The 24569-nt window shown below is 34.1% G+C and overlaps 1 protein-coding gene and 1 pseudogene across 9 annotated transcripts in view; one reads left to right on the top strand and one right to left on the bottom strand.

Annotated features, from left to right (window-relative positions):
• The window catches only part of LRCH3 (leucine rich repeats and calponin homology domain containing 3), a 110146-nt gene that overhangs the window by 71162 nt on the left and 14415 nt on the right, over positions 1-24569 (bottom strand). The gene's annotated exons all lie outside the window — the stretch shown is intronic.
• On the top strand, positions 8123-8618 carry LOC105101302 (large ribosomal subunit protein eL21-like; annotated as a pseudogene).

Here is a 24569-nt window from a genome sequence, read left to right as displayed (position 1 = left end):
GTTTTATGTGATTTTAATTCTTTGATATTTGTTTAGATTTCCTTAATGGTCCACATATGGTCTATTCTCATACATATTCTACATGAGTCTAAAAAGAATGTGTATTCTACATTGGCATAATGTTCTGTTATGTCTATTAGGTCACATTTGTTTCACTTCATTGTTCAAGGCTCATCCTTAACGGATTTTTTTTTTTTGGCCAGCTTTTTCCTATCAACTGCTGAGAGAGGGGTATATTACAGTCTTCCATTATTGTTGCTATCTCATTTATTTCTCTCTGTAATCCTTTAACCATTTCCTTATGTATTTTGGAGTTTTGTTACTAGATACCTACAAAGTTTTAAATTATTATCTTCCTAATAAATCAAACTTTTTATAATTCTTAGGTTACCTCTTATATTACTAACACTGTTGCTTGCTTTGAAGTCTCCTGTTTTGGTTGGTTTGGTGGACTCACTCTAGTGTGACTTCCATGATCCTGCTCACATCCTTGTATAGACTTGCTCCTAACCATCAGAATAATGCAAAGGTGATATGACGTCACTCCTTTGGTTATGACTTCCATATGATCTATCTCTGTTGCTAGCTTTGAAGAAGTAAGCTGCTGTAAATTCTATAGCTGCGAAGAAATAAATTCTGCCAACAACCTGAGAGAGCTTGGAAGCAGATCCTTCCCCAGTCAAGTCTCTACAGAAGAACTCAGCCTTGATCAACACCTTGACTGAAGCCTTGCAGCAGACTAGGCTAAGCTGTGCATAGAATCCTGATCCAAAGAAACCAGGAAGTTTCTTAAGCTGCTAAGTTTGTGATAATTTGTTACACAGCATAGGAAACTAACAGTCAATACTTCCACAGAGTAACTTTTCCTTTTCTTTTATTTCTAATTTTCTGCATCATTATGTTTTAAATGTGTTTCTTATAAATAGCACAAAGGTAAATTTTGTTCTAATTGTCTGACAATCTTTATCTTTTAACTGAAATGCCCTCTATTTAACATAATTACCCAATATATTTGGATTTTTAAAAAGGTCATATTATTTGTGACAGATGTAGTTTACTGTCCTTTGAATATCTATGTTCTTTCCTTCTTTCTTACTATTAAAAGGTCAATTGTGGCCAAAATAGCAAAGGGTTTGGCTAGACCACTAACTGATACTTCCAATTTTATTCATTATTAAAGTTCAAACTAAGGAAATAAAGACTGATATAAAATTTAGCAACATTTGACTTGGTAACTAAATTGATGTGGGAAATTCTCACTTATAGGCAGTGTCCTGAGTATATATGCAAACTGAATGTTTTAAAATTACCTCATGTTTTTCTATAGAGGGGAAAAAAAGACTTCTGAGCTTTTGAGGACTAACTTTGCACAACAATGCCATTAAAATGTTATATATTCACAAATATATTCCTTTCCACTATTTCCTATCACAATACATGATGATTTGTCCACACAGTTGTTTAAGTCAGACTTTCTTTTTTTCTCAATCTAATCCTATCAACAAACACTGTCAGTGTCTTGGTCCAAATATATCTTGAGCCCATCCATTTCTCTTCATTTTCTCTGTCACTAATTCCTAGGATTATTCTAAGAATCAAATCAAATAATGCATGAAAAAATTACTTGATAAATTGTAAAATGCAAAGAGGTATACACACACACAAAGCCAGCTTCATAGGTTGACAGCAATACAGCAAAAACAAAAATAACCCCCCACCCCTGCTAAATTATAGGGTATTGTATACTATGCAATAAAATAAAGCAGAGTACAATAACTTATGACTTTTGGTCACCAAAAAGAAGTAATACTGCTTTATTAATACTTCTAGTTTTAAAAGGCAAAGAAGCAGTATTACTTCTACTTTGAAAAGGCAAAAAAGGTAGAAAACATTTATTTAAAGATTCACATTAAAATGTTTAAAACAGTTTCTTTATCTTTCAGCGGGGTTAAATAAGCAGAGAGGTTACGGAATCTTTATGTCACGAGAGTAAGCTTTTGACTTCACACATTTAGATAAGACTAGTTATTCTCACATAAGCCTCCTAAATTTCCATCTCTGTGTCAGTTGTAGGTTGTTTTCCAGACTTTGAGCTCAACTGAGATTTGCCAAGTATTGTAAAAAGCCACAAACTGGATAATATACAACTTTGCAATTAAGCTATTAAGTTACTTCTATGTATCATTCCCTGAATGTGGCCTTGGTCTTGCACCAGCGAGTATCTTTTCTTCTAATGCTAGTAATATGAGCTAACAACTATACCACTCTTTGGCACAGCCCTTGGATGTATCATTCAGTTGAGCAAAGCAGAAAATGCCTATTTTGGAGTGATAAAAAAAATGAGAAAAAAATTTTGGCTAAGAAATATATTATGGAAGTTTCAATTAACTAAAAGAAGTATTTCAATGAAAAAAGTTTTAAGACATTTTGTTTGCAATCATATGTGATTATTTACCTTATTCACCAAGAAATTAACTTCAAAGTTAAACTTACCTCAAATACACTGTAAGTTTAAAAATGACATGTTAAAGAAAAAAGCCTAAGAGATGGTAAAAAAAGAATCTTCAATATTAATTGAAGGAGGGGTGTTGTACAAGAATGAGCACGTTAGAGTCACAAAGCAAATATTTAATGAGTATCTTAGGAACGTGGTGAGCGTTTTGTTCAACTCTATACTTGGCACTTATTAGTGCCATAGTACATAGCACAAAGTAGGTGTTCAATAAAGTATTTGTTTTTAAAAAAAAGTAAATAAATGAAAGAAACAAAAACTGTGGAATCAGAAACAAGTATGGGGGGAGGGTACAGCTCAAGTGGTAGACTGCATGCTTAGCATGCAGGTCCTGGGTTCAATCCCCAGTACCTCCTCTAAAAATAAATAAATGAACCTAATTACCTCCCTCCCCCTGCCAAAAGTAAAATGAGTACAAATCCTGTCCTCCACCTATAGAACATCATCTATAGTAAGACTATAACATAATTAACATACTTGAAAAAGGACCAAAGCACTTTAAACAATTTTTTTGTTTTTAAGAAATACTACATGACATATAGATTTTCTGGTCAAGATGGTAGGACCACAAGCTTGCCTCTCCTGGCGACTAAAACAAAACCACAACTGAATGCTAAACAACCATTGAAAAAAGACTGGAACCTAGCAAAAAAGATCTTCTCCGACTGGAAACACAGAGGGAACCACAGCAAGACGGCAGAAGGGGCCTGCTCAAGATATAATTGGGCCCCATACCCCTTGGGTGGGCGACTCACAGATGAAGATTTGTTAAGTCACAGAGGCCCTCCCACAGAAGTGAGAGCTCTAAGCCCCATGTCAGGCTCCCCAGCTTGGGTTCTGGCATTGGGAAGAGAAGGAGACCCCAGGATGCTTGGCTCTGAGAGCCTCCCAGGACTGGGGGAAACAGAGACTCCATTCGCTTGGGAAGCATAAATGCAAACTCATGAGCACCAGGTCCAAGGGCAGAGGCAGTGATTTCATAGGAACATGGGCCAGACCCGCCTGCTGGATTTGGAGGGTCTTCTGGGGACATGGGGGGCGGCTGCAGCTCACTCAAGGGACATAAAAGCTGGTGGCAGAAATTCCGGGAGTGTTAATCTACACGAGCTTTCCTGGAGGCTGATACCTTGATTGGATCATTAGCACCAAGATCTAGTCCCACCCAACAGCCTGTAGGGAAGCCTCAGGCCAAACAACATACAGGGTGGGAACACAGCCACACCCATTAGCAGACTTCCTAAGCCACAAAGGCCTCTAGACACAGCCCTACCCACCAGAGGTCCAGGGCCAAGCTTCTCCCAGCAGTGGGCAGGCACTGGCTCCTCCTGCCAGGAAACCTGCATAAGCCTCTAGTCCAGCCTCATCCACCAGGGGCAGATACTAGAAACAAGAAAACAACAATCCCAAAGCCTATGGAAGGAATCCACAAACACATAGAAAGATAGACAATATGAGGCAGCAAAGGAATATCTCCCAGGCCAAAGCATAAGATAAAATCCCAGAAGAAGAAATAAGTGATGAGGAGATAGGCAACTTATCTGAGAAAGAGTTTAAAGTAATGATGACCAAGATGTTCAGAGAACTCAAGAGGAGTATAGATGCACAGAGTGAAGTTTTTAGCAAAGAGTTGGAAAATATAAAGAATACCCAGGGTTGAAGAATAAAATCACTGAAATGAACAAAACACTTGAAGGAACCAAGAGGCAGAAGAACGGATCAGTGAGCTAGAAGACAGTTTAGTGGAAATCACTACTTCAGAACATAAAAAATAAAAAAGAATTAAAAGAAATGAGGATAATTCAAGAAAACTCTGGGAAAACATGAAACACACTAATATTTGCATTACAGGGGTCCCAGAAAGAGAAGAGAGAGAAAGAACCTGAGAAAATTTTTGGAGAGATAATAACTGAAAACTTCCCCAACTTGGGAAAGGAAACAGTCACCCAAGTCCAGGAAGTGCAGAGAGTACTACACAGAATCAACCCAAAGAGGAAGACACGAAGGCACCTAGTCATCAAATTGCCAACAATTAAGGATAAGGAGAAAATATTAAAATTAGCAAGAGAAAAGCAACGAATCACATACAAGGGAACTCCCATAAGGTTATCAGCTGATTTTTCAGCAGAAACTCTACAGGCCAGAAGGGAGTGGCAAGATACATTTAAAGTGATGAAAGGGGAAAACTTAACAAGCAAGAATACACTATCCAGCAAGGCTCTCATTCAGATTTGATGGAGAAATCAAAAGCTTCACAGATAAACAAAAGCTAAAAGATTTCAGCACCACCAAACCAGCTTTACAACAAATGTTAAAGTAACTTCTCTAGTCATAAAACCGTAAGAAAAGAGAATAAAAAGAAGAGAGAAAAAGAAAAAAAGAGAGACCTACAAAAGATTGCTTTGGCTGTTCAGGGTCTTTTGTGGTTCCTTACAAATTTTGGAATTGTTTGTTCTAGCTCTGTGAGGAATGTCATGAGTATTTTGATGGGGGTTGCATTGGATCTGTGGATTGCTTTGGGTAGTGTGGCCATTTTGATAGTGCCGATTCTTCCAATCCAACAGTGCAAGAAATCTTTCCATTTCTTTGTGTCATTTTGGTTTTCAGAGTATAGGTAACCTCCTTGGTTAAGTTTATTTCTAGGTATTTTGTTGTTTTTGATGTAATGGAAATGTCTCTGCCAGTTATAAATTCCGGTTTTCGAAGTGAAAAAAAAAAAAGTGAATGAATGGCTGCAAATGGCAAAATATCCTTCTTTTTCTGGGTGAGTTGTATTCCATTACATATATTTATATATGCTGCATCTTCATTATCTATTCAACTATTGATGTACACTTAGGATGCTTCCTTATCTTGGCAATTATAAATAATGTTGCTGTTAATAGCAGGGTATATGTATCTTTTGGAATTAATTCTTATTTTGTAGTTGGTTTTATTCCTTTGATAACTATGTAAATTTAAAAAGCTAAAGCTCTATACGTTCTTAGAAACAATGAACAGTACATATATGTAAATTTAAAAATACATTTTTCAGTAAAAAAAAATCGACCTATCAAGCCATGAAAGACATGGAAGAAACTTAAAAGACATATTACTAAATGAAAGAAGCCAGTCTGTAAAGGCTACAAACTGTACAATTCCAACCAAATGACATTCTGGAAAAGGCACAGCTACAGAAACAACAAAAAGATCATGGTTTCCAGGGTTTTGGGGAGAGAGAGGGAGGGAGGAATGAATAGATGGAGCACAAGGGATTTTTAGGGCAATGAAATTATTCTGTATGATACTACAGTGGTGGCTACATGTCATTATGCATTTCTCAAAACCCATAGAATGTACAACATCAAGAGTGAACCCTAATGTAAACTATGGACTTTGGTTGATAATAATGTGCCCATGTTGATTCATCGATTGTACCAAATATGCCATAGTGATGAGGGATATTGAGGGCAGAGGAGTATATATGTGTAAGTTGGGAGGGCTATATGCAAACTCTTTATATTTTCTGCTCAATTCTGCTGTGAACCTGAAACTGCTCTAAAAGAATAAAGTCTATTAAAAAAAAAAAGAAATACTACATAATCTATATACAATGGAATATTACTCAGCCACAAAAAGGATGAAATAATGCCATGTGCAGCAACATGAATGGACCTGGAGATTATCATTCAAATGAAAGCAGTTAGACAGAGAAAGACAAATATCATATGATATCAGTGATACATGGAATCTAAAAAAAAATGCTACAAATGAACTTATTTACAAAGCAGAAATAAACTCACAGACATAGAAAACAAACTGTTGGTTATCAAAGGGGAAAGGTGGGGAAAGAGGGATAAATTAGAACTTTGAGATTAACAGATACACACTACTATATATAAAACAGAAAAACAACAAAGACCTACTGTATAGCACAGGGAACTATATTCAATATCTTATAATAACCTATAACGAAAAAGAATCTGAAAAAGAATATATATGTATAACTTTGTATATATATGTAATCACTTTGCCATATACCTGAAACACTGTAAATCAACTATACTTCAATAAAAAAAAAAAAAGAATGAGGCATAAGACAATTAACTTGCACAAGATGATATAATTAGCTGTTATTAATTTACTCGATTTTGTATCTAAAATATGTACCAGTTTATTGTGTGTGTGGGGAAAAAAGAAATACTACACAATCTATATTGAAAATAATTTATTTCCAAAAAAGTATGTATTTAGATAAAATGAATCAAATTCACCTCAAGGGAAAAACTATTATGTGTATCTATAGTTTTACAGATAAATATTTTATAATTTTTTAAAAAGCTGAAATAGATTACAGTCATAAAAAGAGTGGTTTAAGTGTACAAAAAATGTCATCACGACTTTTTTCCATTCTGAAGTATATAAAATGTTTTTAATTGATGATATTTGTCTTCCTATTAAAAAAAATAGATGTGCATGATATATTGACCTGTTTGCTATGTGGACTCATGGGTTTTCATTTTATTCAATGTTATAATTCATTAAGACTCAGACTTGATTATGAAAATGCCCCCTTAAGCTAGATCCTATATCTTTTTGATATGCCATCTTCACTTTCTTTTAGCATTTCCTCATATTCCGGCAAAAGATGTTCCAGAATTATCTTGCAACTTCTGTGCCCTAGTTCTAAATCAGCTACTTTTCACCCCTGTGTAACAGAAACTTCTGTGGCAAGTTAGATTTGTGGAAAGGGGGCAAAAAGGGAAAGACACCAATCTCAAGAGAAGTTTCAGAATTAATGACTATTGGTTTTTCTGTAAGACACTAAGCTTTGTAGTCGTCTGAGACACAGCAATAAAAAACAAAACAGAAATTGGTATCTGGAAGTGGAGCGCTGCAGTAACAAAGACCTAAAACATCTGACATTGGCTTAAAACAAGAAAGCAGACAGTGGCCCTAAGGGGCCTCCATGAGCCTGTTCATGGAGACTGAAAGGCAGTGAAAAAAAAATGCTATTGAAGTCTGGAGAAAAAAGCAACCTAATTCTGCTCTAGCAGAACAATTAACGGAACTGCAGTAACATGACAGAAGAGCATCTAATGGATTTAACTCACCATAAATACACGTGGCTATCTGTAGTGAAACATGTTAGCTGAAGTTACAAAATATGTGACAACAAAGATCACTAAATATTAATTTTAAAGATGAGAAAAGGGGTATATGTATTTACATACACGTACATATTTATTTTCCTGTAACTTCCCATTTAATTTTTCTCCCCTTACTTATTTTTTGGTATCATTCAATACACTACATTTTTCCTTTTCCAATACCGCAGAGAAAGCAAAATACGTTAACTAGCTTAAAAGACCATCTTTGCTCACAAAGAAAAGAACATGAACTTCTGCCTCGAATGGATTTTGGTTTCATATAACACTGGAAAACAAGCTCAATTTCTGAGTTTATAAATACCATCCTTAAAACTGATCCTTTTGGCCGGAACCACCATCTTCCAGGAGTGGTAGTTCTGCCCTTGGATGATCTAAAACAATCAAAACTATTGTTTTGACATTTTGGGAAACAAAGTGAAGAATTCAACTCTAAAAGCCTATAGGTGAATTTCTAGATAAATAATTTGACAAAATGACCAACATAAAGGGAAGAGGAGAGGCACCCGCTATATGTTCTCTAGGCCTTTTAGAAAACATGGAGTTCTTCCTTTGGTCACATACATGCGAATCTGTAAGAAAGATGATATTGTAGACATCAAGGGACTAGGTACTGTTCAAAAAGGAATGCCCCACAAATGTTGCCACCGCAAAACTGTAAGAGTCTACAGTGTTACCAAGCATGCTGTTGGCATTATTGTAAACAATGAAGGGCAAGATTCTTGCCAGGAGAATTAATATGCATTGAGTATATTAAGCACTCTAAGAGCTGAGATAGCTCCCTGAAATGAGTGAAGGAAAGTGATCAGAAAAAGGAAGCCAAAGAGAAAGGTACGTGGGTTCAGCTGAACCACCAGCCTGCTTCACCCAGAGAAGCACACTTCATGAGAACCAATGCAAAGGAACCTGAACTGTTGGAACCCGAACTGTTGGAACCCATTCCCTATGAATTCATGGCATGATGGTGTAAAGAAAATAAAAGAGCTGGACTATGAACAAAAAAGGCAAAAAAAAAAAAAAAAAAAAAACCAACCCTGTGATTCAATTCTCACAGTATTTTCTCTCATCTTGAAATGTGGCTGATTATAACCTTGCCAATAAAGAGTCTTCAAAACCATACCCTCAAACAATGCAATTTACAGAAAAACTATTATCTTAAATGAGACAAATGATAGAGCCAGGTTTTAGTCCCAGCTCTACCATTTATTACCATCTTAATCTCTAAAGCATTTCAGAATCTCCCTTTCTAGCACTTTCAGTGAGATTTTTTCAATTATTTTACTTTTTCTGCAGGCAGGAAGCCTGCTAAGAGGTACTTTTTCCTATGTCTTTCTTTCTCTTTAACTATTTAATAACTTAATGATTTTATGAATTAGGAGTAGTTGAGTCCTACTTTCATGGGACAAACCCAGAGCCCAAAGACAACAGTAACGCGGCTTCTGACACCTGAAAAAAAGTTCTTTGGAAACATTTATTTAATTGACGTGGCATTTTTCTCTCAGCTAATTTTCTAACTTTCAATTTCTCTTTGAGACTGTGAAGGTCACAAGGTCCAGAAAAAGAATATAATAATCATGATATACAGAATATAACATGATATTGCTCACTTCTCTTAAGTTGGCAAAAGGAAAAACCTTAACTCTTTATAATACAAAAACTTGTTAATAATATAATTTCATAAGTTAAATCTCTTACAAGAAAATAACTATAAATATCTAAGAAGTGATTCAATATTTAGTTCAACAAATTCCCTCTTTGCTCTTAAAGAAGTCTGCTCAATTTTGCCCCTTCTTTCAGTCACACTGTTGTTGCAACCACCATTCTTGATTCTTTCCAGCGTTGTGGGAAGCCCACTTCTTTTTTCTTAGACCAGTGTCTCACTTTTATAAGGTACCTGAGATAATTTCCTTCGACCCACCAGATCTAATTCATACTTTCTTCTGCCCCTCTATTCTTCTCTCTATTCTCATGTAAGCTATCAGAAGAAATAATGCAGTGACATTTCTGTTCAAAGGAACCACCTATTTGAATCATGCCCAAAATAATTTAAATTCAGTCGAACCAATTAATACAAATATTCTGGATTTAAACTTAAGTTTTCTACATCACAATAGGTCAACTTGAACTTCTCTGATTCTATATATTCTGAATATTTCTAGCTCTTATGCATGAGCAGGTTACCTAAAGCACAAAGGGAAAAGGGACCAAATCTCTCATTTAAAAAATAGATTTTTTAGCCATTGTGGAATGCTTACTATCATAAACATATGTATGTGTGTGTATATATATATATTAAGACATTTTTCAGGGCGTTTGCTCAGCTCACAATGTTCTTAATTTCTCTCTCTCATTCACAGGGGCTGGCTTTCCTTCCCTCCCAGCTTTTCAGAGTCATATATACCAGTGATTTTTAACCTTGAGGACCCTCTCAAAGGAAGTAACACTAAACTCTGTGGCTCCACGCAGTCTTGATACCCTGGGAAACTCCTGTTTCTCCTTTAAGAGCCATCTCAAGCATAATCTCATTATACTTCCTTGAATGGTCTAGGCACTCAAATGATTCCTTGGCTGTGTTTCTCTTACTTTAGTGTAGCAATTATCACATGGTAACTCTTCATTAGATTTTAAGTTCCTTGAGACCAAGAGCTTTGTGTCTTTAGCATCTAACACAATACCTGACTTATTAAAAGGTCAAGTTTATTTGCTAGAATTAAGTTAATTCAGTGTGCCAACACTGGATATTTCATGCTGATCAACTCAGTGTTAGTTGTTTTTAAATTAAAAATTGGAAAATTATTTCTGAATAAACTAAGTTTACTTGGTCGGTAATTAATTAATTTTTAAAATGTGGGCTTCATGAAGGGAATCACAAGAAAAGATCCTTAGCAGCAGCAGAGGAAATGTAGGAGACATACAGACCAAGCCAGATTATACCCACACCACCACCAACCGTCTGCAACATGAATTATAAATAAAATGGGTAAATCAATTGATATCATATATATATACACACACACACATATATATATATATATATATATAAATTCCTAAAATTCAACAAGGAAATAAACAACTCTATTAAAAAATGGGCAAAGAACTTGAATAGACAGTTTTCCAAAGAAGGAGGAGGGTATAGCTCAATGGCAGAGTGCCTGCTTAGCATGCATGAGATCCTGGGTTCAATCCCTGGTACCTCCATTAAAAAATAAATAAATCAACCTAATTACCACCCCCTCCTCCCAAAAAACCAAGCTGCAAAACGCACACAAATAGTCAAAAAGCACATGAAAAACACTCAACATCGCTAATCATTAAGGAAATGCAAATCAAAACCACAATGAGATATCACTTCATATAAAGCAGGATGGCCTTCATTAAAAACAAAAGCCAGAAAATAACAAGAGTTGGTGAGGATACAGAATAACTGGAACCCCTGTGCATTGCTGGTGAGAATGCAAAATGGTACAACTGCTGTAGAAAACATAAGAGTAGTTTTTCAAAAATTAAACATGAAGTTATGTTTATGATCCAGCAATTACACTTCTGAATATATACCCAAAAGAACTGAAAGCAAGGACTCAAACAGGCATTTGTTTACCAGTACTATGGCTACATTGTTCATACTAGACAAAAGGTGGAAACAACCCAAATGTCCATTAACAGATGAATGGATAAACAAAATGTAGTATATGCATACAATAAAGTAATATTCAGCCCTAAAAAGTAATTAGAAATTCTGATACATGCTACAGCATGGATGAACCTTAAAAACATTGTCCTAAGTGAAACAAACAAGACACAAATACTGTATGATTCCACCTAATGAGGTACCTACAATAGAGACAGAAAGTAGAATGGTTACCAGGGATAGAAGGAAGAGGTATTGGTGAATTGTTGTTTAATAGATATAGTTTCAGTTTGGGATGATGAAAAAGTTTTGGAGATGGATATAGTGGTGATGGCTGCACAACAATGTAAATGTACTCAAAACTACTGAGAAGGGCACTTTAAAATGATTAAAGTGGTAAATTTTATGTTACAAATATTTTACCATGATAAAAAAAATCCAACTGTACAGTACTCAAAGTAGAAAATAAATGTAATCTGCCTCTTTTTTCGTGATATGTACCTTAAAAATCTTTCTCTAAAATTATAGACTTTTCTAGTAACCATATCTTACACCTTAGCAATAAACTAAATGATACAGAAATTACAGAAATAAAAGTTCAAAGCATTCTGTAATGCCAAATCTCAAAAAGTTAGTTTTACAACTATGTAACAAAGAATGTTGGTTGTTTATTAGTTCTTTTCTCCCTAACTCCATTTCTCTTTCCCAAGGGAAAAAAAAGTGTTTAATATTTCATTCTGTTCAGCTATGTAATTAAGACAGTAGAACTTACTTCTTTAAATTTCTAAAGCTAAGCCAGGAAAACCTAGGTTCATTCCCGTCCAAACACAAATTAACGTTTTCAACTCTATGGCATTTATTTAAAAATGCTAGTAATCAAAAGTCTTATGTTCTTCTAATAACTCCTTCAGGCCATCCCACGCAATGACATCATCCTTACCAAATAAAGCCCATTATGTAATACCCATATATATACACTACTATAACTTTCTATGAGAACAGTCACTGCTGTGAATGTTAAAAGGGCCTGAGATAATGACAGATATTCTGTATAACAGGTTTTTAACACTAAGCTATATAAGCTTTAGGAGAATATTATAGAAATAATGTCCTTTAACATATAAAGAAATGGTAAATATGAATTATTAAAAAAATATAAAACACACATTTGAGATGAATAATTCAATAAGAAATAAAAAGTACAACTGTTAAGGAAGGTCAAGTCCCTAAAGAATTATATAAAACTAGTAATTTAAAATATGATTTAATAACTGTTTAACAAACCACAATAATACCGTTTAGAGTACTTCCCAGACTAACAAATACCAAGGAGAAAGAACCATACACTATTGCTTATTAAATGAAGATACTGTGATGACTGATAAAAGTTTGTTACACTTTTAAAACCTCCTCTTTAAATTTGCTCTAAAATTTTTAAATATTAAATCTAAAAAACACTCTACATTTAGGTATTTCCTTTATGATTTCAACCACTATGCCATTGATATGAAATTTTGTTGATAGAAAATACAACAAAAATCATTTTATTTTAGCTATTAATAAAATTATGTGACCCAAAGAGGTCAAAAATAAGAATATATGAGAAAGCATATATGGATTTTCTTTTTTAAATCGTTTTTAACTTTAAATTTTTATGAAAGGTATTAAGTTCATATGATTTTAAATATCAATTAGTGACTTCTGCTTCCGGAAGATGTAACAGAGGTACTTTTCCCTACTTCTAAACTGAAAACCCTGGCCATCACATCTAAAACAAAGATAAGAAGACTCTAAAGAGTTAAAAGAAGACAACTAAGGACTTTAGGATCCAAGGAAGGACAAGGTGATCAGTTCCTCGGGTTTTCCTTTTGCTTCATGTATCCTAGACTTGGAACTGACGTCTCCGAGTTGGCAATCCAGAAACACCAATGGACAGAGACAAAAACAAAAGAAACAAACCAATAAAAGCCTGCTTTCTCTAGCCAAAAGACCAGGAAAGGGGCAACTTAACAAGACAGAAAACTTTCAGACAATAACTTCTCTACTCCAGTCAAACACCTCAGAAACAAATGTGGCCTCATCCAACCCATGTCAGCAAAGGCTAAGTGAGGAGCCTAAACTTCCATCCTTACAGGACTGTAATTTGGCATTTCAGTGGCTCCTATGGCTCCCCATTGATATGGTGTCAAAGAAGGACAAGTGGAAAGCCAGGGCTTTCATGCCTACTGGAAGGTAATGTGGTCCCACTCCCCACCATGTAGAATCAGTGGAGATAGTCTGGAGAACCTGGACTTCCACCTCTAACCACCAGTTGTTACTCTCCACCTTCCTGCTGGTATGATGTCAGAGGACTAGTAGAGTCAGGGCTTTGACCACTGCCAAGCTGATGGAGGGGTAGAAAGAAAAAAACAAATAATTTGTTATAAAATTACTATTCCTTTTCAGAAAGCAAGGGCCTTGAAGAAATCTCTTGATTCCTCAGAGGAAGCAAATAATGGGAAGTGTACAAGGGTACGTAGTAAAAAAGTCAAGGACTGAAAATATTTCAAAATTGCAGCCTGATGCTAATTTTAAGTGTTCTGTCTTAAGAGTTTGAAAATTCAGACCACCATGTCTATGGTGTCATTACTGAAAAAAGAGAAAAAAATTAAAGGTACATTTTAAAAGGAGGTGTCATTGACCTAACTGACAAAACTGAAGTAGAGTGTTGGAAATAGGTAGAGAAAAATCCATTAGCACCTCATTTTTGTTTATAATATTGGGATTCATCCTGAGTGACGACTACCTGACAAGACTAATTCAGGGAATACATATTTTTCTATGAATGCTCCAAATGTGACTATCACAACTAATTTTCCTTATTTTTACTTTCACATAGCAGCATTTATAGAGATGCCACAATGTGCTTCATTATGAGGCAGATCTTCGTTTTAATCAGTTAGAAAATTAAAAATATAGATTATGGTCAAAACAGTCAAATTTTTAGATGATACAATGACTTTTTTTATGTTTCTCTATAGCACCTTAAAAGTCAAAACTTTACGAACACTCTGAACAAATTTATTATAATCTCATCACAACAAACTTTAATGGCACCATGTATGGCTAATTCACTGTGGCCTTCTCCAGGATTAGAAACTCTGGTCATAATACTATAAAGAATTTCTTTACAATAAGGTTTAATTCATTGCTAATAGACATTTGTTGAAATTGAGATCACCAGGTTAAATGAACACACTGTCAAATCTTTTTAACATAGTAACATGTTATTGGAAATATAAATTGTTAGAAGTAACTTGTTTTCCCATCTTAAAATATCAGTGAATATTAATATATGAACTGCATATATAGACATGAAAAAGTAACATATAGAAACCTAAAGTTTCTATACATTCCAAAACCTAAGGATTTCTATATATTCCTTTTTCATTAAAAGATTAATGCCTTTTTTATTATAAAAAGATTGACCAAGGGTCTAGCTGGAGAAATTCATGATCGCATGTTTGCTTAAGAAAAAGGCTTTCTATTGTTGCTGTTATTGTTCTTCCCTTAGCATAAACCAGATTATTTCTAACCGACAGAATTTGTATCCTTTGCTCCAATTATACTGTACTTTCATCTGAAATACCAGTACAGGTAAGAAAGGGAAGAATTCCTAATAAACTGTTAATATTTTTTGGTACATGGGGGTTTGATTTTTGATCTCTAATGAAATGTTTTAAACCTATTTCCAGTCCTGTATTTATACTTAATTTCACAGAAATGTATTGTTAGGCATATTACATCCTCAACAAACACCATAAAATGAAAATATTTAAATCTCAGTTCAGACTATTTAATCAAAAATTTTTTTTGACAATTTCAGTTGTAATGAAAGAATTTCAATTCTGAATTTTTAATTTGCTGTAGTGGGCTTAATTTCTGTCAGTACTTGAGATTGCATCATCAGTCTTCTTTCATGATGGAATCCCTTTACTGGTTTAGTATTTAATTTGAACATATATTTGCCCATTTAAAAAAGTGCTTGCCCTAACTTTATTTTTAAATGCATGAAATAAGCACTTGTTCAAAACTTAACATTCCTGTAAAACTCTCCCTAAAATGTATGCAGAATTTAAATTGTGGCCAAATGTATTATCACTACCCTATTTAAAATTTTAATCAGCTTTCCAAAAATCATTTCTTCATAGTGTAACTGTGAAATCAAATTGAGGATTTACTGGTAAAAGTGACAAGTTATTTTATTTAACAAAAGGACTAAAACAAAGTGATACTCAAACAACATTTTTATTCTATAGTTCAGTCATTCTATAAAACTAATTAACCGAGGAGTTCTAATGTAGTTTTCAAATATCACAATGGTAATCCTGTATACTCTAGCTACTAATGATACCCAATGTTTCCGAGGCTCCTACTAAACAGCAATTTGGTCTTACTGTTTATACTGAAATGTTCAAATTTTGTTCAAAACCCAAACTTTTATTTTACAGTAGCTTTGTAAAATTGCTAAATACTGATTTTATGTAAATGCTTTTGTTGATCATTATTCCTTCACAACTTAAAACAAGATGTTTCCAGCAACTTTGAGGATTGTGTGTGTGTATGTTTAAATTTTTTTTGAAGTGTAATTTATTTCCAGTGTTAGTTTCAGGTACACAGCAAAGTGATTCAGTTATATATATACACACACACACGTTATATGTATATATACACATGTATATACACACACACATATATTTTCAGATTCTTTTCCATTACAGTGAAATTTTTTTTATTATCTCAAGAGGCTCCCCTTGACCCCAAACTAGTACTTAACTTTGTGACTAATAAGTGACAAGGTTCCAAAATGTAAGCAATGCCATCAATTTTCAGCACAATTGAATCTAGGTTAATGGATTTTTATTTTTCATTGAAACACTATACTTTTATTTCATTTAAACTATGGTACAGTTATCCCTTTTTTCTCCTGCTTAGAATGTTGTCTGCCAGCACATTCTAAAGAGAATCAATCAAAAATAATCAATTACATACTTTGCTTATTAACATGAAAGGCTATTTAAAGCAAAAACAAATTTTATTTTAGAAATTGTTTTTAAAAAGAAGCAACTATTTTTGCATTCTCATAAAGTCTTTTAGATCAGCTTGACAATCATCAGCTTTTGAAATGTGAATTCCTACTGCCAGAGTAAAGGTTTCATTTCTATAACACCATAATGTATTTTTTCTACCTTCTGTCTACTGTCTGGAAGTTGTGCCAGAACCTAGGGCAGTCAATGTTTGGAGCTGAGTGCTCAATAAACAAACAAACAAAAAAAGTCTTACTGGAAAAGCTATCAAGGATGCTAGAGTCTAAGAAGGCCCACACACCATGCTTTATCATTTTGCATACACATTACCCAGCAAAGCAATAATGTATACTGAATGACTGGAAAAATAGCTCCCTGCTTCCCCCGACAGTGATGTTTTTCAATCATCCTAGGAGTGTGGGATGCTGAAAAATGTATGTAGGCTGATAAAATTTTGGTACATATTTCTAAAGCTGGGCCGTAATAAAAATATTAAACAAATTTAACAAGAGCAGTCAAAAATTAAATCAAACTTAGAACTCTTAATTTAATTTTGCTAAGAGAACTATCTTCCTAGTCTGGAGGCCTGGGTTCTAAACTTATATTGTTGGTGACATATGTTGGGCTGGGATGATACATAAGTCACTTTATTGTGAAATACAAAAGTTGTGTAATGAAAAAGAATGAGAACGTTGTTCTTTGGAAAAAGGTATTTTATAAATACAAGGGATTATTAATTATGGAAAATTTGCTGCCAAACATAAAGGTATTCTTTGATAGCTTCTTACTTTAAGTAATAAAAAAATCTAAAGATAGCTAAAATAAGCATAGTACTCAATAGTGAAAAATTCAAAAGCTTCCCACTAAAATCTAGGACAAGGCTGCCCACTATCACCACTCCTATTCAACACAGTCTTAGAAGTCCTAGCCACAGCAATCAGGCAAGAGAGAGAAATAAAAGGGATCCAAATTGGAAAAGAAGAGATAAAAGTGTCACTATATGCAGATGACATGATACTATATATAGAAAATCCTAAAAGGTCCACACAAAAACTACTAGAAATAATCTAAGAATTCAGCAAGGTAGCAGGTTACAAGATTAATGTACAAAAATCAGTTGCATTTCTTTACACTAATGATGAATCAACAGGAAAAGAAAGTAAAGCAACAATCCCCTTTAAAATAGCACCCAAGTAATAAAGTACCTAGGAATAAATCTAACCAACGAGGTGAAAGACTTATACATGGAGAACTATAAAACACTGATTAAGGAAATTAAAGAAGACTTTAAAAAATGGAAAGATATCCCATGCTCCTTGATTGGAAGAATCAGTATTGTTAAAATGGTCATACTGCCCAAGGCAATCTACAGATTTAATGCAATCCCTATCAAATTACCCAGGATATATTTCACAGAATTAGAACAAATCATAATAAAATTTATATGGAACCAAAAAAGGCCTAGAATTGCCAAAATATTACTGAAGAAAAAGAAAGAGGCTGGAGGAATAACTATCCCAGACTTCAGACAATATTACAGAGCTACAGTAATCAAAATAGCATGGTATTGGTACAAAGACATATAGACCAATGGAACAGAATAGAGAGCCCAGAAATGAACCCACAAACTTTTGGTCAACTAATCTTCGACAAAGGAGGCAAGAATATACAATGGAGTAAAGACAGTCCCTTCAGCAAATGGTGTTGGGAAAACTGGACAGCAGCACATAAATCAATGAAGCTAGAACACTCCATACACCATACACAAAAATAAACTCAAAATGGATCAAAGACTTAAACATAAGACAAGATACAAAAACCTCCTAGAAGAAAATATAGACAAAACATTATCTCACATACATCTCAAAAATGCTCTCCTAGGGCAGTCTACCCAAGAAATAGAAATAAAAGCAAGAATAAACAAATGGGACCTAATTAAACTTACCAGCTTCTACACAGCAAAGGAAACCATAAGTAAAACAAAATGACAACCTATGGAATGGGAGAAAAGTTTTGCAAATCATGAAACCGACAAAGACTTGATCTCCAGAATATATAAGCAGCTCATACAACTTAATAAGAAAAGAACAAACAACCCAATCCAAAACTGGGCAGAAGACCTAAACAAGCAATTCTCCAAGGAAGAAATACAAATGATCAATAGGCACATGGAAAAATGCTCAATATCACTAATTATCAGAGAAATGCAAATCAAAACTACAGTCAGATATCACCTCACACCAGTCAGAATGGCCATCATTCAAAAGTCCACAAACGACAAATGCTGGAGAGGCTGTGGAGAAAAGGGAACCCTCCTACATTGCTGGTGGGAATGCAGTTTGGTGCAGCCACTGTGGAAAACAGTATGGAGATTCCTCAAAAGACTAGGAATAGACTTACCATATGACCCAGGAATCCTGCTCTTAGGCATATATCCAGAAGGAACCCTACTTCAAAATGACACCTGCACCCCAATGTTCATAGCAGCACTATTTACAATAGCCAAGATTTGGAAACAGCCTAAATGTCCATCGACAGAGGACTGGATAAAGAAGATGTGGCATATTTATACAATGGAATATTATTCAGCCATAAAAAAGACACAATGGAATATTATTCAGCCATTAAAAATGACAACATAATGCCATTTGCAGCAACATGGGTGTCCCTGGAGAATGTCATTCTAAGTGAAGTAAGCCAGAAAAAGAAAGAAGAAAAAAAGAACATAAATACAAACCAGAAACAGACTCATAGACAAAGAATACAAACTTGTGGTTGCCAAGGGGGAAGGGGGTGGGAAGGGATAGACTGCGAGTTCAAAATTTGTAGATACTGACAGGCATATGCAGAATAGATAAACAAGATTATACTGTATAGCACAGGGAAATATATACAAGATCTTGTGGTAGCTCACAGCAAAAAAAAAAAATGTGACAATGAATACATATATGTTCATGTATAACTGAAAACTTGTGCTGTACACTGGAATTTGACACAACATTGTAAAATGACCATAACTCAATAAAAAAAAGAAAAGAATTTCTTCAGAAATTTTAAAAGAGATCCTTAAAATGATAATCCAAAAATTCAAAGTAAAACAAAATGTTTAAAATACAATAAGGAGAAAATAAATCATACATACAAAAAATAACTTCAACAAAAGCTCTGGGAAAACATGATACCAACTACCAGTAATAACCAATCAACCACCTTTATCTTCTATATTGGAGGGGGACATGCACGTTTGGAACCCCAGCAGTACAATATATCAATTTAATCTTGTTATATATATTTTATGACTCCATAATGATATGTAAAACAAGACAGAAACAATTGAAGGAATTTTGCAACAAACTGGAATTGGTTTACTTTAGATTCAAAAATCATACTTCGAAAAGCTCTCTATTTTTAAAAGCTATATTCATGCTTAGAACAGTGCCTGAGACATAGGCACAAAATATAATTTTACTAAATAAATAACTAAATAAATAAATAACAATAAGGCATTGAAGTAAGCAGGAGAAAGAAAAGAAAGGAGAAAATAAACGAAGCTAAGTTTTACACATAAGCATGGGAACATTTGTTAATTGTTCCATATGGCTACAATCTTGTTCAATCAACAAAATGTCCTTATGAGGTAGGCACTGTGCACATGAGGAAACTACCATTTAGGAAGGTTAGGAAACATGCCTTGGGGTCACACAAAGTTAGTAAGTGACTGAACTGAAATTCAAATCTAGATTTCTCTGAATTCAAAGCCCATGCATAAATATACTTACACAAAACACTATTATACTATAAATTATTATTTTTAAATGCTGAAAAACAGGTACATGATTAACAGGCAGCTCCACTATCCCAGTAAAAATCAGGATTTTTAAAGATACTATTTAATACTGATATTATACAGCATCATTAAATTATTCTTCAGATAGAGACTCTTACTAAATGTTATCTTTAAGATTCATAGGAATTATAGGCTATATAACTACGGTATACTTGTATCCTGCTATGTTAATAGACTGGACTTTCCTTCACATCTTAAAACATAGAAAGGCTGAAAAGTTATAATGGAAAGAGATAGGGGCTACTTTTCTAAGTCTTACACATGCTCCCTGGCCTGCTTTTCAGTATCTCTTGGAATTTTTATTCCTTTATTTTCTTGGGGGAATATTACTATAATTTTTAAGAAGTATTTAATAAAACTTTTAACAAAATGTTCTTATATTGTGATCAGTTTTACTCTCCTCCCACCACTCAACAGTTCCTAAAAAGTGAAAGGCAGTTTTCAGTTTTAAAAGAAGTACGGTAGGGGGAATGATACAACAAAGTTTCCATACAGCAGCAAGCAATGCACTAGGACTTCCAAATGCAAAGTTGTATCAATGAAGATTTTAAAATACTGGCCCTTCAAAACCGCAGCTTTAGAATTTAGATAAATTCTTTCGTTTGTAAACTGTCAAAAATAACTGATGTTGTGAATTTAATGGAGAAGTTTTTTTTAAATAATTATATAATTATCAGGAGATTTTGTATATTCCATGGCAATGCCTATCAAATTTTAGTATGCATCAGATTGACCTGGAAGGCTTCTTAAAACACAGATTGCTAGGCCTTGTGCCCAGAATTTTTGATACCACAGGTCTGGGGTGAGACCCAATAATACGTATTTCAAACAATTTTCCATGTGATGCTGTTGCTACTAGTCTAGGAGCCACATTTTGAGAACCAGTGCTCTATGTGTAAGCTATGGTAAGCCCAAAAGAATTGCATATTGGCAGAGAAGGTATAGGATTTCTAGTCTAAGACAATAATTTGAATGTTTGCTATTAAGAGCAATAGGGTTTTTTCTTTCTATTTTCCAAGAGAAACTAAATGATTAGTATTCTGTAATTAACTCTGTGTGTTTGTGTTTGCCACATTTAGAAAAAATATACTAAGAAACTTGAACTCTGTATTATCATGAAGTTGTAACTGCAATATAGTTGTATGTTGCAGTAAGGTTTCTTCCTCCAGAAAACAGACGAAAATAAAAATAATTCAAACTTTTGATACATACTCTAAAGATAATAGTAACCCAACAAGTTAAAGAAAAATGGAAAGTTATGAGTCACACCAAGAACCCTGGCAAAGCAAAAAATTGCCTTTTTGACAAGGCAGCATAATATAAGACAGCAAAGGATATTTCATAATTTGCAAAAACCATAAACCCTCACTGAGACACAGATTATATGAAATAACTCATACTACTTATCTTGATAATTGTTATCTTATACTGAATTTAAGTAATAGCTGTTAAATTACTAGATATCTTAGTTCAAATGCATTTTGCTAGAAAGTCATTAAGCATATAGATTATAAATATTCCTTTGTTTAGAGGAAGAAGATAAATCTTTGGTGAAATTGGTCTTGATTAATCTGCTGGATACACATATGAAATCAGACTAAGTACACTGAGGAAACTAAGGAAGTTAAATTTAGGAGCCTTCAAATATACAGGATCAATGACATCATATAATGAGATTTATTGAAAATGAGCATCAAAAGTTGGCATTTAAATGTCAATATTTCTGAAACTTTTGATAATACTTTAATTATAAGTTTGGTAGAATAACATATAGTAACATGGTACCTAAAATATGACTACACTGGGTATGAAGGAAAGGAAAAGATAGTAACTCAGTTTAAAACATAAATGCAAATCAACCGAAAGCTTTAATATTAGAGTAAGAAAAAAATTAAGTCAAATGAGAGTTAAAATTGTCCACATTCATGACTTTGAAAGGCTCCTACTACTTCACATAAATTATCTAAGTTGTCCCTTATGCCATCCTGTCTGGTATCAGTTGTCACATGAAGTAGTATAAAAGGAGGCTGCAATAGACAGACTGTAATACTGTATCCTATTGCTCACTAAAAGGAACCAAGACTGCTTAAAGATAACAAATGCGCTATTTGGGGGAGAGGGAAATGAGATGGATCTAGAAAATCTTTTTGTTCTTGGAATGCAATTTTCAAGTTCTCAGCTCTCAAGAGGAGGGCTCCCACCCATGAAGGGTTCAGGTAGTAACATATGAGTACTGTATACAAAATGTAGAGCCAGTTATAAAGTTCTTGAATCTCTAAGAGATCTTTAAGTCCAGAAGGATCCTAAAAAGGAAAGGTAACATGAAAGGTGCTATGAAGAAGTCAATACCTATCATGAAAAATTCTCCTTTTGTGACAAAAGGAGAGGATAGTCAAGACATAAATTCTACAGAAAATAAGTCTTTAAGTTGTATTTGTCATTATCTTATGTTGGAAAATAAAGAAGTGTCTACAAATTGCAAGTACTATGATAAGACAGCAAAATTAATAAACCTATGCCAGTCATTGTTGATCTGACCTCAAGAATGTTTAGTTCCTATTGTTACTAAACAGTGTCTTCATAAGCAAGATGAACAATTGAACCAGCACTAATTAGGCTTCTAAAGCAAATATGAAAAACAAATATATCGATGAGAAATGAAGACCTACTTTTTTTTTTCATTTTTCAGTTTTATTAGGTACAACTGTTACACTTTGGCTGCACATATACAATTCATTGCATGTAAATACATATACACAATATACTGCACATATTATTTAAATTTACATATATGTACTGTTCATTATTTCTAAGAACGTTTAGAGCTTTAGCTTTTTAAACTTACATAGTTATCAAAGGAATAAAGCCAACCACAAAATAAGAATTAATTCAAAAAGATACATACATCCCACTATTAACAGCAACATTATTTATAATTGCCAAGATATGGAAGCATACTAAGTGCACATCAACAGATGAATGGATAAAGAAGATGCAGCATATGTATGTAATGGAATACAACTCACCCATAAGAAAGAAGGATATTTTGCCATTTGCAACCCTTCATTCACTTTTTTTCCCCACTTCAAAAACCAGAATTTTAAAACTGACAGAAACATTTCCATTGCATCAAAAATACCTAGAAATAAACTTAACCAAGGAGATTATCTATACTCTGAAAACTGTAGAACACTGATGAAGGAAACTGAAGATGATACAAAGAAATGGAAAGATTATCTTGTGCTCTTGGAAGAATCAACATTACCAAAATGGCTGTACTACCCAAAGCAATCTACAGATCCAATGCAATCCCTGTCAAAGTACTCACAACATTTTCACAGAACTAGAACAAACAATTCCAAAATTTATATGGAACCATAAAAGACCCCAAACTGACAAAGCAATCTTTTATGGGTCTATTTTAATCTCTCTCTCTTTCTTCATTTTGTTCTCTTTTCTTATGGTTTTATGACTAGAGAAGTTCCTTTAACATTTGTTGTAAAGCTGGTTTGGTGGTGCTGAAATCTTTTAGCTTTTGTTTATCTGTGAAGCTTTTGGTTTCTCCATGAAATCTGAATGAAAGCCTTGCTGGATAGAGTATTCTTGGTTGTAGGTTTTTCCCTTTCTTCACTTTAAATATATCTTGCCATTCTCTTCTGGCCTGTAGAGTTTCTGCTGAAAAATCAGCTGATAACCTTATGGGAGTTCCCTTGTATGTTACTTGTTGCTTTTCTCTTGCTAACTTTAATATTTTCTCCTTATTCTTAATTTTTGTCAGTTTGATGACTATGTGCCTTGGTGTGTTCCTCTTTGGGTTGATCCTGTGTGGAAGTCTCTGTGCTTCCTGGACTTGGGTGACTGTTTCCTTTCCAAAGTTGGGGAAGTTTTCGGTTATTATCTCTTCAAAATTTTTCTCAGGTTCTTTCTCTCTTCTCTTTCTAGGACCCCTATAATGCAAATACTAGTGCACTAATAAAGACCTGCTTTTGGTATTACAATTTTGGGTAGAAAGCCCCAATCCTCATTAGAAGTGGGGACAAAAAAACACAGGAAGATTGAGCTGTGGACACAGGTTGGGGTTTCTGCATAAGCTGAGATCCTTACTGCACCAACAGGATGACATACTAAGGCTTTTTTTTTTAACCTTTTCTGCATAACTTTGGCAGCAGCCCTGCTGAGCCAAGACACAGTCCAAAAGGACTTGCTAACATCACATTTGACTCTCACCATATACATAAACATGCTATGCCCAAATCATGAGCATATTATATCCTAGGAACAAGGTAAGTGATGGTGTAACTTTCTTCTTTGCCTACTGTATACTTTTCTCTTTTTAAAACAGACTGATGTTGAGAGTGCTCAATTTGGTTGG

The sequence above is a fragment of the Camelus dromedarius genome, chromosome 2 (assembly GCF_036321535.1).
Source record: "Camelus dromedarius isolate mCamDro1 chromosome 2, mCamDro1.pat, whole genome shotgun sequence".
Classification (NCBI taxonomy): Eukaryota; Metazoa; Chordata; class Mammalia; order Artiodactyla; family Camelidae; genus Camelus; species Camelus dromedarius.
This window is presented reverse-complemented; position numbering and strand designations above follow the sequence as displayed.